This window comes from Ornithorhynchus anatinus, chromosome X1 (genome assembly GCF_004115215.2).
Source record: "Ornithorhynchus anatinus isolate Pmale09 chromosome X1, mOrnAna1.pri.v4, whole genome shotgun sequence".
In the NCBI taxonomy this organism is placed as follows: domain Eukaryota; kingdom Metazoa; phylum Chordata; class Mammalia; order Monotremata; family Ornithorhynchidae; genus Ornithorhynchus; species Ornithorhynchus anatinus.
In genome coordinates, this window is record NC_041749.1 from 41650942 (window position 1) to 41663565 (window position 12624).

Sequence of the window (12624 nt, forward strand, 5' to 3'; positions counted from 1 at the left end):
CCCCATTTTACAGATGAGGGAACTGAGGCACAGGGAAGTTAAGTGACTTGCCCACAGTCACACAGCTGACAAGTGGCAGAGCTGGGATTCAAACCCATGACCTCTGACTCCCAAGCCCATGCTCTTTCCACTGAGCCACGCCACACTGCCCAACCCACCATTCATGGAATTATAAATTACATCCAGGGAACCAGGAGACCAAAGGGTAGAGCTGAAATGCAAATTTCAGTGGGAGATGGAGAAGCTAGCCATTGAGCCTTGGGCTCACACACATGGGTGCATGTGTTCCTGATGAATTCCAAATTAAAGAAAACTCACTGTATAATATAGACACCTGCTTGAAAGTCCAAAATTGTTTCTCCCACCAATACATCACCACTGTATCCAGACAGGTGCTGTTGAAGAAAGTTCCTTAATTCTATCTGTTGTATAGAACTGTCAATCTTTGAGAACTGATGGCATATAGCTTCCTAAAGCATGCTCTCAACAACATTCTTTGAGTATCTGCTCTGTGCAGAGCACAGAACTAGTTCCAGGAAACATACCACAGAAATGACAAATGACCCTGTCCTTAGAGAGTTTACAGTATTACTGAGAAGGTAAGTAGAACACACTGCCAAAGACACAGTAGGTAAAAGGAGTAAGAGCCTAGATGGGAATGAGAAAAAAACATAAGGAGAGAGTTCAATAATTAAATAGCTTCATCACAAACAGATCTTCACATGAATGCTAACAAGGCTGATGGGGCAATGTGAGTTGGACCATGGGGCCTTTGTCAGGAAATGCTTCTTGGCATTCTGAGATGACCATGAAAAACTCTGAAAAGCTGCTCACTTCTCCCATCCTTTATTCAGGTTGGAGGAGTTTGAACTGGCTTGCTTCTGGAGGGTTATTTCATCAGAGTGAGGATCGCACTTTCCTGTCATGTAATGAATGAGTTAACGGAGGGCATTTGGTGAAGAAGCAAAATCATTACTACCCTGTTTCCCAGTGGTCATGGAGTAAAAAGCCCCTTGTTGATATCCTTTGAATAAATTTGTCTGTAGAAATGGACCAGGTATTTTGAGCACTGTTATAAATATGGTTGTTGAACAACACAGGCCAACACTTGACTTGGCACCATGACCATCCTCTTATCTTTTTTTAAAAAATGGTATTTGTTAAGCACTTAATAATAATAATTGTGGTATTTGTTAAGCACTTACTATGTACCAAGCGCTGTTCTAAGCTCTGGGGTAGATACAAGGTAGTCACATTGGGCAACCCATCCCAACCTGTCCCTGTCCCACATGAGGTGGCTCACAGCCTTAATCCCTACTATACAGATGAGGTGACTGAGACACAGAGAAGTGAAGTGACCTCCCCAAGTTCACATAGCAGACGAGTGGCCGAGCTAGGATTAGAACCCAGATCCTCCGATTCCCAAGCCCATGCTCTCTTCATTAGACCACGCTGCTGCTTTTTCCTCATTTCCACTCTATGCTATTGCAGCCCAGGGGAGAAGCTGTTTCTTCCTAAAATATGTTAGGGATTTTTGTAAAGTATAAAGAGAAGACACTGGATGAGGTCCAAGGACACTACATCTGGTGCCAGTTTCCAATTAGCTAATTAATGCCTCGGTGGATGACGAATGATTAGCTAAATCATTTCTCTTTTATTGTGAAATAACAGTAAACTGTCCTGCAGTAGTTACGCCACTCAACTCTGTCTCTTTTCTGGTTCCATCCAAGACTGAAATCCCAGTTGATTGATGCCCTTCAGTTAACCAGCCAGTATAAATACTCTCTGTTGATCTAGCCACCAAGTAGTCTGGTATTGCATAAATGAGCTGCAGAAACAGTAAGGTCTCTAGTGTCCTCTCTGATCTGCTGCCATCCGGGTGAGCTGCTGAATTACTGGGTGGACACTCACTGTGGTCAGTGCTGGGATAAGACCATGTGGTGGTGCCCAGAACTGTGCTTCAAACCACTATTTGCACCTGGATAGAATGCTGGTATTTGATTAAGCACTTACTACGTGCCAAACACTGTTCTAAGCCCAAAAGTAGACTCAATTCATTCATTCAATTGTATTAATTGAGCACTTATAGTGTGCAGAGCACTGTACTAAGAGCTTGATAAATCAGTGGTATATATTGAATGTCTTCAGAGCACTCTACTAAGTGCTTGAGAAAATACAGCAGAGTTTAGGGTTTTGGGGGGATGGTTGGGGGGAGGGGTTATGGTATTTGTTAAGCACTTGATATGTGCCAGGCACTGTTTTAAGAGCTGGGGTAAACACAAGGTAGTCAGTTTGGACACAGTCCTTGACCCACATGGAGCTCACAGTTTTCATCCCCATTTTACAGATGAGGTAACTGAGGCCCAGAGAAGTGAAGTGACTTGCCCAAGGACACACAACAGAAAAGGGCAGAGATGGAATTAGAATCCAGGTCTTACTGATTCCCAGGCCTGCATGCTATCCTCTAGGCCACGTAGCTTCTACCGATAGAGTCGGTAGGCATGATCCCTGCCTGCAAAGTGCTTACAATCCAGGGTGAGGAGACAGACGTTAAACTTTATTTCAGAAAGGAGAAATGACAGCATGTAAGGATGTGTTTACCACTTCTGTATTTTACTCTCCCAAGCACTTAGTACAATGCCCTGCAAACAGTAAGTACTTAATAAATACCATTCATTGACTGATTGATAAGTATGTAAGTGCTTGTGTGCCTGGTTGGAGACGGGTAGGGCTCAAAGTGTAAGAGACAAGGAGATACAGGTATTAATTAGCCTCATTTTAGAGAAGTGGAAATGGAGGTCCAGAAAGGTTAAATGATTTGGCCAAGATTCCTCGCCCCCACAGACCCCCAGCCACCAGCTTCCAGTCCACCCGCCCACCCCCCCCCGCTCGGGCCCGGGGACATTGCGCTCCCCTTCTCGATCCTGGGGACATTGTGCTCCCCTTCTCGGCCCCAAGGACATTGTGTCCTCGGGGGACATTGTGTCCCCCTGCTCGGGCCCGGGGACATTGTGCTCCCCAACCGCTCCCCCACTCCGCCCGAGGCGGCCATTTTAGGAAGCCCCCACTCTGCCTGAGGCGGCCATTTTGGGAAGGCCTCACTCCCTCTTCCCTCTTGAGGTGATTCATCTCTCCCGCCCCCGCCCCGGGCGACGACGTCCTTGTTCTCACCATGTTACCTTACCTTAGCCGCCGCCTACGGCCGCCACCCACCCCGGACAACCTCAGGGCCCCCCCGCCGCCACAGGGTTATTTGGTCATGAGCTCTGGGACTCTCTCGGCCGCTGGCCGCTTGACTTTGAGTCTGATCGGGTAGGGTCGGCTCGTTCCCCGACCCTGGTCATCGCCTGCTTATTAACACTATTGTAGTGTGCCTTACTGTAGCATGTTGCTATATTTGCGATCTCGCTTTTTATTGTTTATTGTCGTCAGATTTTGAATTTGATCAGGTCACCCCTTAATCGAGTCTACCCCCGACCCTGGTCATCACCCCTTTTATTAACACGACTATATTGTATCATACTGTATCATGTTGCTATATTAGCACCACTGGATTGTATCATATTGTATCATGTTGCTATATTACCGATTTCGTTTATTACTGTTTATTGTTGTCAGTGCTGCCACCCACCTCTCTGGCCTCGCCATGTCCCTCCTCCCCCCCCCCTCCCGCCCCTTCCTATCCTCCCCTTCCCCTTCCCCTCTCTCGCTCAGCTCTTTCCCGCTCTCTCCTCTGTCTCCTCCCCCCCTCCTCTCTCCCGCCCTAGAACCCCACTTTACCAGCGCTACCCCTCTTCCCCCTCCCCCTACTCTTCCCCCCACCAAACCCCCTCTTCACCCCCTCCCCCCTTCTCTCTTCCCCACCCATGCCCCATCCCAGTCCTCTTGTCCCACCGCCACCCCTCATCCCCCTCTCCTCGTCCAGGGCCCCGCCACCTCCTTCCCATCCAAACCCTCCCCTCCCCCCGCCCTTCCCCCCTCCTCCCCTTGCACCCACAGCTACTTTCAAGTGTGGCCTCTGGAACCCCCGCTCTGTTACAGGCAAGCTACCTTTCATCCATGACCTTTTCCTCTCCCGCTCTCTCCTCCTCCTCGCCCTTTCGGAAACGTGGCTCTATCCCGAAGACACGGTCTCCGCCGCCGCTCTCTCCAGCGGAGGCCTCTCCTTCTCCCACTCCCCCAGACTCACCGGTAAGGGAGGAGGCGTCGGCTTCCTCCTCTCGCCCCGATGCCGCTTCCGCACTATCCCTCCTCCCCCCTCCCTCTCCTTCCCCTCCTTCGAAGCCCATATCATTCGCCTCTACCACCCACTCCAGTTACTTGTCGCCGTCATCTACCGCCCTCCCGGTCCCACCTCCGACTTCTTCAACCACCTTGACCCCTTTCTCACCTTCCTTCTCTCCTTCTCTCTGCCCACTCTGATCCTTGGAAACTTCAACATCCATACGGATGTACCCGACGACTCCTCTGCCGCCCGCCTGCTATCCCTCCTCGACTCTGCCGACCTCCTCCTCCACCATACCGCGCCCACTCACCGACTCGGTCACACCCTCGATCTCGTCATCTCCTACCGCTGCACTATCTCCTCACTCACCAACTCTGAAATCCCTCTCTCGGACCATAACCTTCTCACCTGCCTCATCTCTCACACTCCCTCCCCCTGCAAATCTTCGCTACTGCCCCACAGAGACCTCCGCTCTCTCGATCCCATCCGTCTTTCCAATAGCATCTCGCCTCACCTTGCCGCCCTGTCCTCTCTTCCCACTCTCGACGATCAGGTCTCCGCTCTCAACTCCACCCTCTCTACTCATCTCGACTCTCTCGCCCCCCTTTCCCTCCGCCGCTCTCGCTCCACTAACCCACAGCCCTGGATCACCTCCTCCGTCCGCCTCCTACGCTCCTATGCTCGAGCTGCTGAGCGCTGCTGGCGAAAGTCCAAGCACCAAGCCGACCTCACACACTTCAAATTTATCCTTTCCTGCCTTAACTCTGCCCTCTCCTCCGCCAGGCAAAGCTTCTTCTCCTCCCTCATCGACACCCATGCCCGTCACCCCCGCCGATTGTTCCGGACCTTTAACTCTCTCCTTAGGCCCCCTGTTCCTCCCCCTCCCCCATCTCTCACCCCTAATGATCTGGCCACCTATTTCCTCACGAAAATCAACACGATCAGGTCTTAGCTCCCCAAAGTCACCCCTCCGCCTCTCCCCTCCCCCCCAACAACCCCCTCCCCTACTTTCCCATCCTTCCCTGCAGTATCCTCAGAGGAGATCTCCTCCCTCCTCGCAAGTGCCACCCCCTCCACCTGCGCCTCGGACCCCATTCCCTCTCACCTTCTTAAAACCATCGCCCCTGCCCTCCTCCCTTCCTTAACTTCTATTTTTAACCACTCAATCTCCAAGGGCTCCTTCCCCTCTGCCTTCAAACACGCCCACGTCTCCCCCATCCTAAAAAAACCCGCTCTTGACCCCACTTCCCCCTCCAGTTATCGTCCTATCTCCCTACTACCCTTCCTTTCCAAAATCTTAGAACGAGTCGTCTACAATCGATGCCTAGAATTCCTTAACTCCCATTCTCTCCTAGACCCCCTCCAATCTGGCTTCCGTCCCCTCCACTCTACCGAGACTGCTCTCTCTAAGGTCACCCATGACCTCCTTCTTGCCAAATCCAATGGCTCCTACTCCATTCTGATCCTCCTTGACCTCTCTGCTGCCTTTGACACTGTCGACCATCCCCTCCTCCTCCATACCTTATCTCACCTTGGCTTCACGGACTCTGTCCTCTCCTGGTTCTCCTCTTACCTCTCTGGCCGATCATTCTCGGTCTCCTACGCTGGAGCCTCCTCCCCCTCCCATCCTTTAACTGTTGGAGTTCCTCAAGGGTCAGTTCTTGGCCCTCTTCTGTTCTCCATTTACACTCACTCCCTCGGTGAACTCATCCGCTCTCACGGCTTTGACTACCATCTCTACGCAGATGACACGCAGATCTACATCTCCGCCCCTGTCCTCTCCCCCTCCCTTCGGGCTCGCATCTCCTCCTGCCTCCGGGACGTCTCCACCTGGATGTCGGCCCGCCACCTAAAACTCAACATGAGCAAGACTGAGCTCCTCATCTTCCCTCCCAAACCCGGTCCGCTCCCAGACTTCTCCATCACCGTGGATGGCACGACCATCCTTCCCGTCCCGCAGGCCCGCAATCTCGGTGTCATCCTTGACTCGTCCCTCTCGTTCACCCCACACATCCTATCCGTTACCGAGACCTGCCGGTTTCACCTCTACAATATCGCCAAGATCCGCCCTTTCCTCTCCACCCAAACGGCTACCTTACTATTACGGGCTCTCGTTATATCCCGGCTAGACTACTGTGTCAGCCTTCTCTCTGACCTCCCTTCCTCCTCTCTCGCCCCGCTCCGGTCTATTCTTCACTCCGCTGCCCGGCTCATCTTCCTGCAGAAACGATCTGGGCATGTCACTCCCCTTCTTAAACAACTCCAGTGGTTGCCTATCGACCTCCGCTCCAAACAAAAACTCCTCACTCTAGGCTTCAAGGCTCTCCATCACCTTGCCCCTTCCTACCTCTCCTCCCTTCTCTCTTTCTACCGCCCACCCCGCACGCTCCGCTCCTCTGCCGCCCACCTCCTCGCCGTCCCTCGGTCTCGCCTATCCCGCTGTCGACCCCTGGGTCACGTCCTCCCGCGATCCTGGAACGCCCTCCCTCCTCACCTCCGCCAAACTGATTCTCTTTCCCTCTTCAAAACCTTACTTAAAAATCACCTCCTCCAAGAGGCCTTCCCAGACTGAGCTCCTCTTCCCCCTCTACTCCCTCTGCCATCCCCCCTTTACCTCTCCGCAGCTAAAGCCTCATTTTCCCCTTTTCCCTCTGCTCCTCCACCTCTCCCTTCCCATCCCCACAGCACTGTACCCGTCCGCTCAACTGTATATATTTTCGTTACCCTATTTATTTTGTTAATGAATTGTACATCGCCTTGATTCTATTTAGTTGCCATCGGTTTATATGAGATGTTCTTCCCCTTGACGCTGTTTAGTGCCATTGTTCTTGTCTGTCCGTCTCCCCCGATTAGACTGTAAGCCCGTCAAACGGCAGGGACTGTCTCTATCTGTTGCCGACTTGTTCATCCCAAGCGCTTAGTACAGTGCTCTGCACATAGTAAGCGCTCAATAAATACTATTGAATGAGAGAAACCCAGGCCTCCTGACTCCCAGTCCCATGTGCTTTTCACTAGACCACCCCATCTTTCCTTTAGTTTTTTTAGAAGTATTTCTTCCTCTTCTATTAAACTAGTAATGAGTTATATTATCCCAAGCACTTAGTACAGTGTCCTGCACAAAGTAAGCACTCAATAACTACAATTGATTGATTGGAGAAGAAGCATGGCCTAATAGAGCATGGGCCTGGGAGTCAGAGAACCTGGGTTCTTATATGGGTTCTGCCACTTGTATGCTATGTGACCTTGGACAAGTCAGTTAACTTCTCTGTGCCTCAGTTACCTAAACTGCAAAGTAGGGATTAAGACTGTGAGCCCCATGTAGGACATGAACTGTGCCCTATCTGACTAGGTTGCATCTACTCCAGTGCTTAGTACAGTGCCAGGCACTTAATCAGTGCTTAATAAATATCATTTAAAAAAAGACGTCAATGGGCAGAAACCTTTACAGTCACACAACTGAAAAGCTTTTTTTATGGTATCTGTTAAGCGCTCACTATGTGTCAAACACCATTCTAATCTAATAATGTTGATATTTGTTAAGCTCTGGGGGAGGTACATGTTAATTAGGTCGGACACAGACCATGTCCCCCTTGGGGCTCACTGTCTAAGTATGAGGGAGAACAGGTTTTGAATCCCCATTTAACAGTTGAGAAAACCGAGGCACAGAGAAGTTAAGTGACTTGCCCAAAGTCACATAGCGGACAAGTGGTGGAGTGAGAATTAGAACCCAGATTCTCTGACTCCCAAGCCCTTGCTCTTTCCTCTGGTACACGCTGCTTCCCCTGCTTTGACCTTGTTCCGGTTGGTAAAGAGAGCTGTTAAAAATTTTCAGCGAGTTGCACAAATGAATGTACCCAATCACTTATCATTTAGCAAGAGATGTGGCAAGTTATTCAGACTGGACCACTGTACTGAAGAAAGGAAAATTTCCCTATCAAAAACACTCTTGCCAACTCCAGCTAAAACAGTGGCACATCAAGGGTTATGTCCTGGGAATCAGTGAGGTTGCTAATGCAGCCTAAGCTGACATTAGCCAAGCTTAACAACTTTGAACAGTTCACAGATGGAAGTGGAGGGTAGGGGAGGGCTCTCTGAAGTCAGCATTTCTTCTGCAAGTGTCCAAGTTCCTGCCAGATTTTCTCTGAACTCTGAGCTGGTTGGATCAAAGACAGAGGACCTATTCTAAAGTTACCAGTGCATCTCAGAACAGAAAGTGTTGCAACAGCTTTGAACCTGCACAGAGAGCCCTGCTGTAGCATCCTCAGCCCTTTTATTGGCGAAATGTTGTAATTTCTGCCCCCGGATAAGAGAAGGGCCACATTCACGTTGGCTCGTGGGCCTTTATAAAGAGGAGGAGAGGTTTAGTCCCTTACTAACTTGGATGGATCGACAACTCTGAAATCCTCTAACCCTCTCAGGAAAGGTAGGAAGCACTTTTTGTGTTCTGCAGGGTAGTTTGGGTTTTAGGGGGAGGGGCAGTGATTTAATTTTTATTTTTTCATTTGAAGAGGGAGTCAGCTCCCCACTGAATTTGGGGTTTACTGTCCAGAAACAAATATTAACACTGGAGAATGCTAAATGTTACATTGTTAATTGTTCACTAATTCATTCTTTAAGGAGTGAATTCACTCAATATAATTGTATAATTGTATTTGTTAAGTGCTTACCCTGTCTCAGACACTGTTCTAAGTGCTGGAGTAGATATAAGTTAACGGAGTTGAATACAGTACCTAGGCAATTGTATTTAATAAGCACTTTCTGTGTGCAGAGCTCTGTTCTTAGCTCTTGGAAGAGACCATACAAAAGAGTTGGTAGAAGTGTTCCCTGCCCAGAAGGAGCTTACAGTTTAGAAGGGGAGACAGGCATTTGTATAAGTAAATAAATTATGGATATGTACACAAATGCTGTGGGGCTGAGGGTGGGGTGAATAACAAGAGCCTAAAGGGTGCAGATCTAAGTGCACAGGTGACGCAGAAGAGAGAAGGAGTAGGGGAAATGAAGACTTAATCGGGGAAGACCTCTTGGTGGAGATGTGAATTAATTACTAGTGAGGTTATGGAGAAGTAAAATCATACTGGTGACTCCCTCTTCCAGATCTTAGTTCTGGATGCTTGGGGCTTTTCTAAGAAGGCCTTTAACCATCCTAATGCAGAAAGCTGTAGGGCAGGAAAGTGGTATTTGTTTTGGAGGGTTGGAGTCCTGCAGCCAGGGACTCCACAGGTGGCTAAACCCTGCTGGCTGGGAAAACTTATGAAGGACAAGATCCATGAAGGGTCAGGGAAAAGTTTCAAAGTTAACCTTTTCACTTAGCCTACAGACTAAGAGAGTTTGAACTCACCTGGGCAGGCTGTTGAACATCCCACTGTGGGCAAAGCCCATTTTTAAGAGAGAAAGAGAGAGTGTGTGTGTGTGTGTGTGTGTGTGTGTGTGTGTGTGTGTGTAATACATATATATGTTTAGTAGACAAAAACCTATTTGGCTTCAAATCCACAATGGGCATAACCTTGGCACCACTCAGCACTTGCGGGGAGAGCCCTGCGTACACAGGAGTAAGGTTTGCTTAGCTATGTAATCGTACACCCACCCTAGAGCCCACTCCACACCCATGACCTGGGCACGTCTGCCAGATAATATTTTAGGGATTGCCCTCCCTCCTCCCCCTCAGCCCTGATCCCTCTACTTCACTGCTGCCCTGGAAAGCCTCATGGCAGTCCCATGAACCTACACAGGTCAGCAGAGCCTCCCCCCACCCAACCCCAGCCTGGCACATCCAGTTTCCAGTGGTCCATCGGGTGGACTCTGGACTCTTCGGGGGGGGGCATCAGAGGATAGGGTCCCAGAGCCCATTACCGCGTCTCTAAAATGGAGATTAAGACTATTAGGCCAATGTTGGACAGAGACTATGTCCAACCTGATTAGCTAGTATCAACCTCAGCGCTTAGAGCAGTGCTTGACACACAGTAACCACTTAAAAAATTACCATCATCATTATTATTGTTATTGCTAGAGGACCCAGTAGCTCTCTCCTAAACTCAGGGGAAGAATTGTGCTTGTTCACTCTTCTGACATAAAAAGAACTCTACCAATCAGTGGTGATTATAGTGCATTTTCTATGGTACTAGTGTACTAAGCACTTAGTACTGTTCATATTTTTATTATTTTTGTATATTCATCCCTCTAGACTGTAAACTTGTTATGGGCAGGGAACATATCTGTTTACTCTGTTCCCTCCCAAGCACTTAGTACAGTGCTCTGCACACAGTAAGTGTTCTATAACAACCATTGATTGATTGATAAATTCAATTATTTATTAAGCTATTTCATCTTGGTATGCTTATACTATCTAGCTCCCCCAATTAGATTGTACTTCCTCTCTTCCCTCTGTTTCCTCATTTTTAAAATGGGGATTCAATGCCTGTTCTCCCTCCTACATATTAATCAGTGGTATTTTTTGAGCACTTACTATGTGCAGAGTACTGTACTAAGTGCTTAGGAGAGTACTTAGACTGTGAGCTTCATATGGGACAGGGACTGTGTCCAATGTCATTATTTTGTATCTCCCTTAGCTCTCAGAGCTGTGAGAAGCAGTGTGGCCTTGTGGTAAGAGTATGGGCCTGGACTCAGAGGACCTGGGTTCTAATGCTGGCTCTGCCAATTGCTTGCTGTGTGACCTTGGGCAAGTCACTTAACTTCTCTGTGCCTCAGTTTCCTCAGCTGTAAATAGGGATTAAATCCTACTTCTACTTAGCCTGTGAGCCCATGTGGGACTGGAACTGTGTCCGGCCTGATAAAGCTGTATCTACCAGTACTTAGAACAGTGCTTGGCACATAGTAAACCCATAACAAATGCCATAAAAAACCCAGTGCTTGGTTCATAATAAGTGCTTTGCAATTGCTATTATTATTATCATTCATTCCTTCAATAGAATTTATTGAGCACCGTACTAAGCACTTGGAATGTACCAATTGGTAACAGATAGAGACAGTCCCTGCCCTTTGACGGGCTTACAGTCTAATCGGGGGAGACAGACAAGAACAATGGCAATAAATAGAATCAAGGGGAAGAACATCTCATTGAAACAAAAGCAAATAAATAGAATCAAGGTGATGTACATCTCATTAACAAAATAAATAGGTTAATGAAGATATATACAGTTGAGCGGACGAGTACAGTGCTGAGGGGATGGGATGGGAGAGGGGGAGGAGCAGAGGGATTGTAAGCTGCTGGAGGCAGGAAAGTGTGTCCTGTATCTACCAGTACTTAGAACAGTGCTTGGCACATGGTAAACCCATAACAAATGCCATAAAAAACCCAGTGCTTGGTTCATAATAAGTACTCCCTCTACTCCCTCTACCACCCCCCCTTCATCTCTCCACAGCTTAACCCTCTTTTCCCCCCATTTCCCTCTGCTCTTCCCCCTCTCCCTTGCCATCCCCTCAGCACTGTACTCATCCGCTCAACTGTATATACTTTCATTACCCTATTTATTTTGTTAATGAAATGTACATCGCCTTGATTCTATTTAGTTGCCATTGTTTTTATGAGATGTTCTGGCCCTTGACACTATTTATTGCCATTGTCTCCCCCGATTGTCTGTCTGTCTCCCCCGATTAGACCGTAAGCCCATCAAACGGCAGGGACTGTCTCTATCTGTTGCCGACTTGTTCATTCCAAGCGCTTAGTACAGTGCTCTGCACATAGTAAGCGCTCAATAAATACTATTGAATGAATGAATGAATGCTTTGCAATTGCTATTATTATTATCATTAGATTGTAAGCTACTGGAGGCAAGAAAGTGTGTCCTTCTTTTCTACTCTCCCGAACTATTAGTATGGTGCTTAGGGGTCCATAGGTGCCTAATAACTATTAATTCAACTATTAATTTGATGGAATGATTGGGATGAAAATTCCCCAGTATCTCTGTGCCTCAAGGAGGTGGTAAGAGCAGCCATAGAAATAAACCAGGCTGTCTTGTCTACATTCTCTGGAGGATATTTGTGATGGCTGGGCTCCAGAGATCAGCATGGACAAATGGATCTGTTGATTTAGGCAACCCCAACTTTTGTATTATTTGTGTCCTGGAACCTTGTTTCCCCTTGAGGGGTGGTCTTCTGCGCTGTCAGGAAGGTGTCCAGAGAAGGAAGGCTATGTAGATGCCACACAAACCCTGAAGGCATTTCAAACTTTCCTCAAATGCCTGCCATGCTGATACCTTCCCCATCCCAGAGAACTGATTTCTGTGACCTGGATCTATTTACTAACTGCTATATAACAGGCATAGCAACTCTGTCCTAAAGGGAATCCAAATTCACGTCTGGACCGCGATTCTTCACTTCCCACCCCTTTTAAAGATAGGTCCGATGAAGCACGGGAAGAGGGAGGCGCTTGATCTATGACT

General features: G+C 48.4%; 1 protein-coding gene across 5 annotated transcripts in view; it reads left to right on the plus strand.

Moving 5' to 3' along the window:
• Positions 1–12624, plus strand: part of ACSL6 (acyl-CoA synthetase long chain family member 6) — a 133529-nt gene that overhangs the window by 32035 nt on the left and 88870 nt on the right. For 2 of the 5 annotated variants that reach the window (XM_007655370.3, XM_007655369.4), the window contains exon 1: positions 8359–8648. The exons of the other annotated variants lie outside the window; for them this stretch is intronic. The gene's annotated coding sequence lies outside the window, so the exon portion shown is untranslated. Of the gene's footprint in view, positions 1–8358; positions 8649–12624 lie in introns of those variants that run through there. 5 annotated transcript variants of the gene reach the window in all.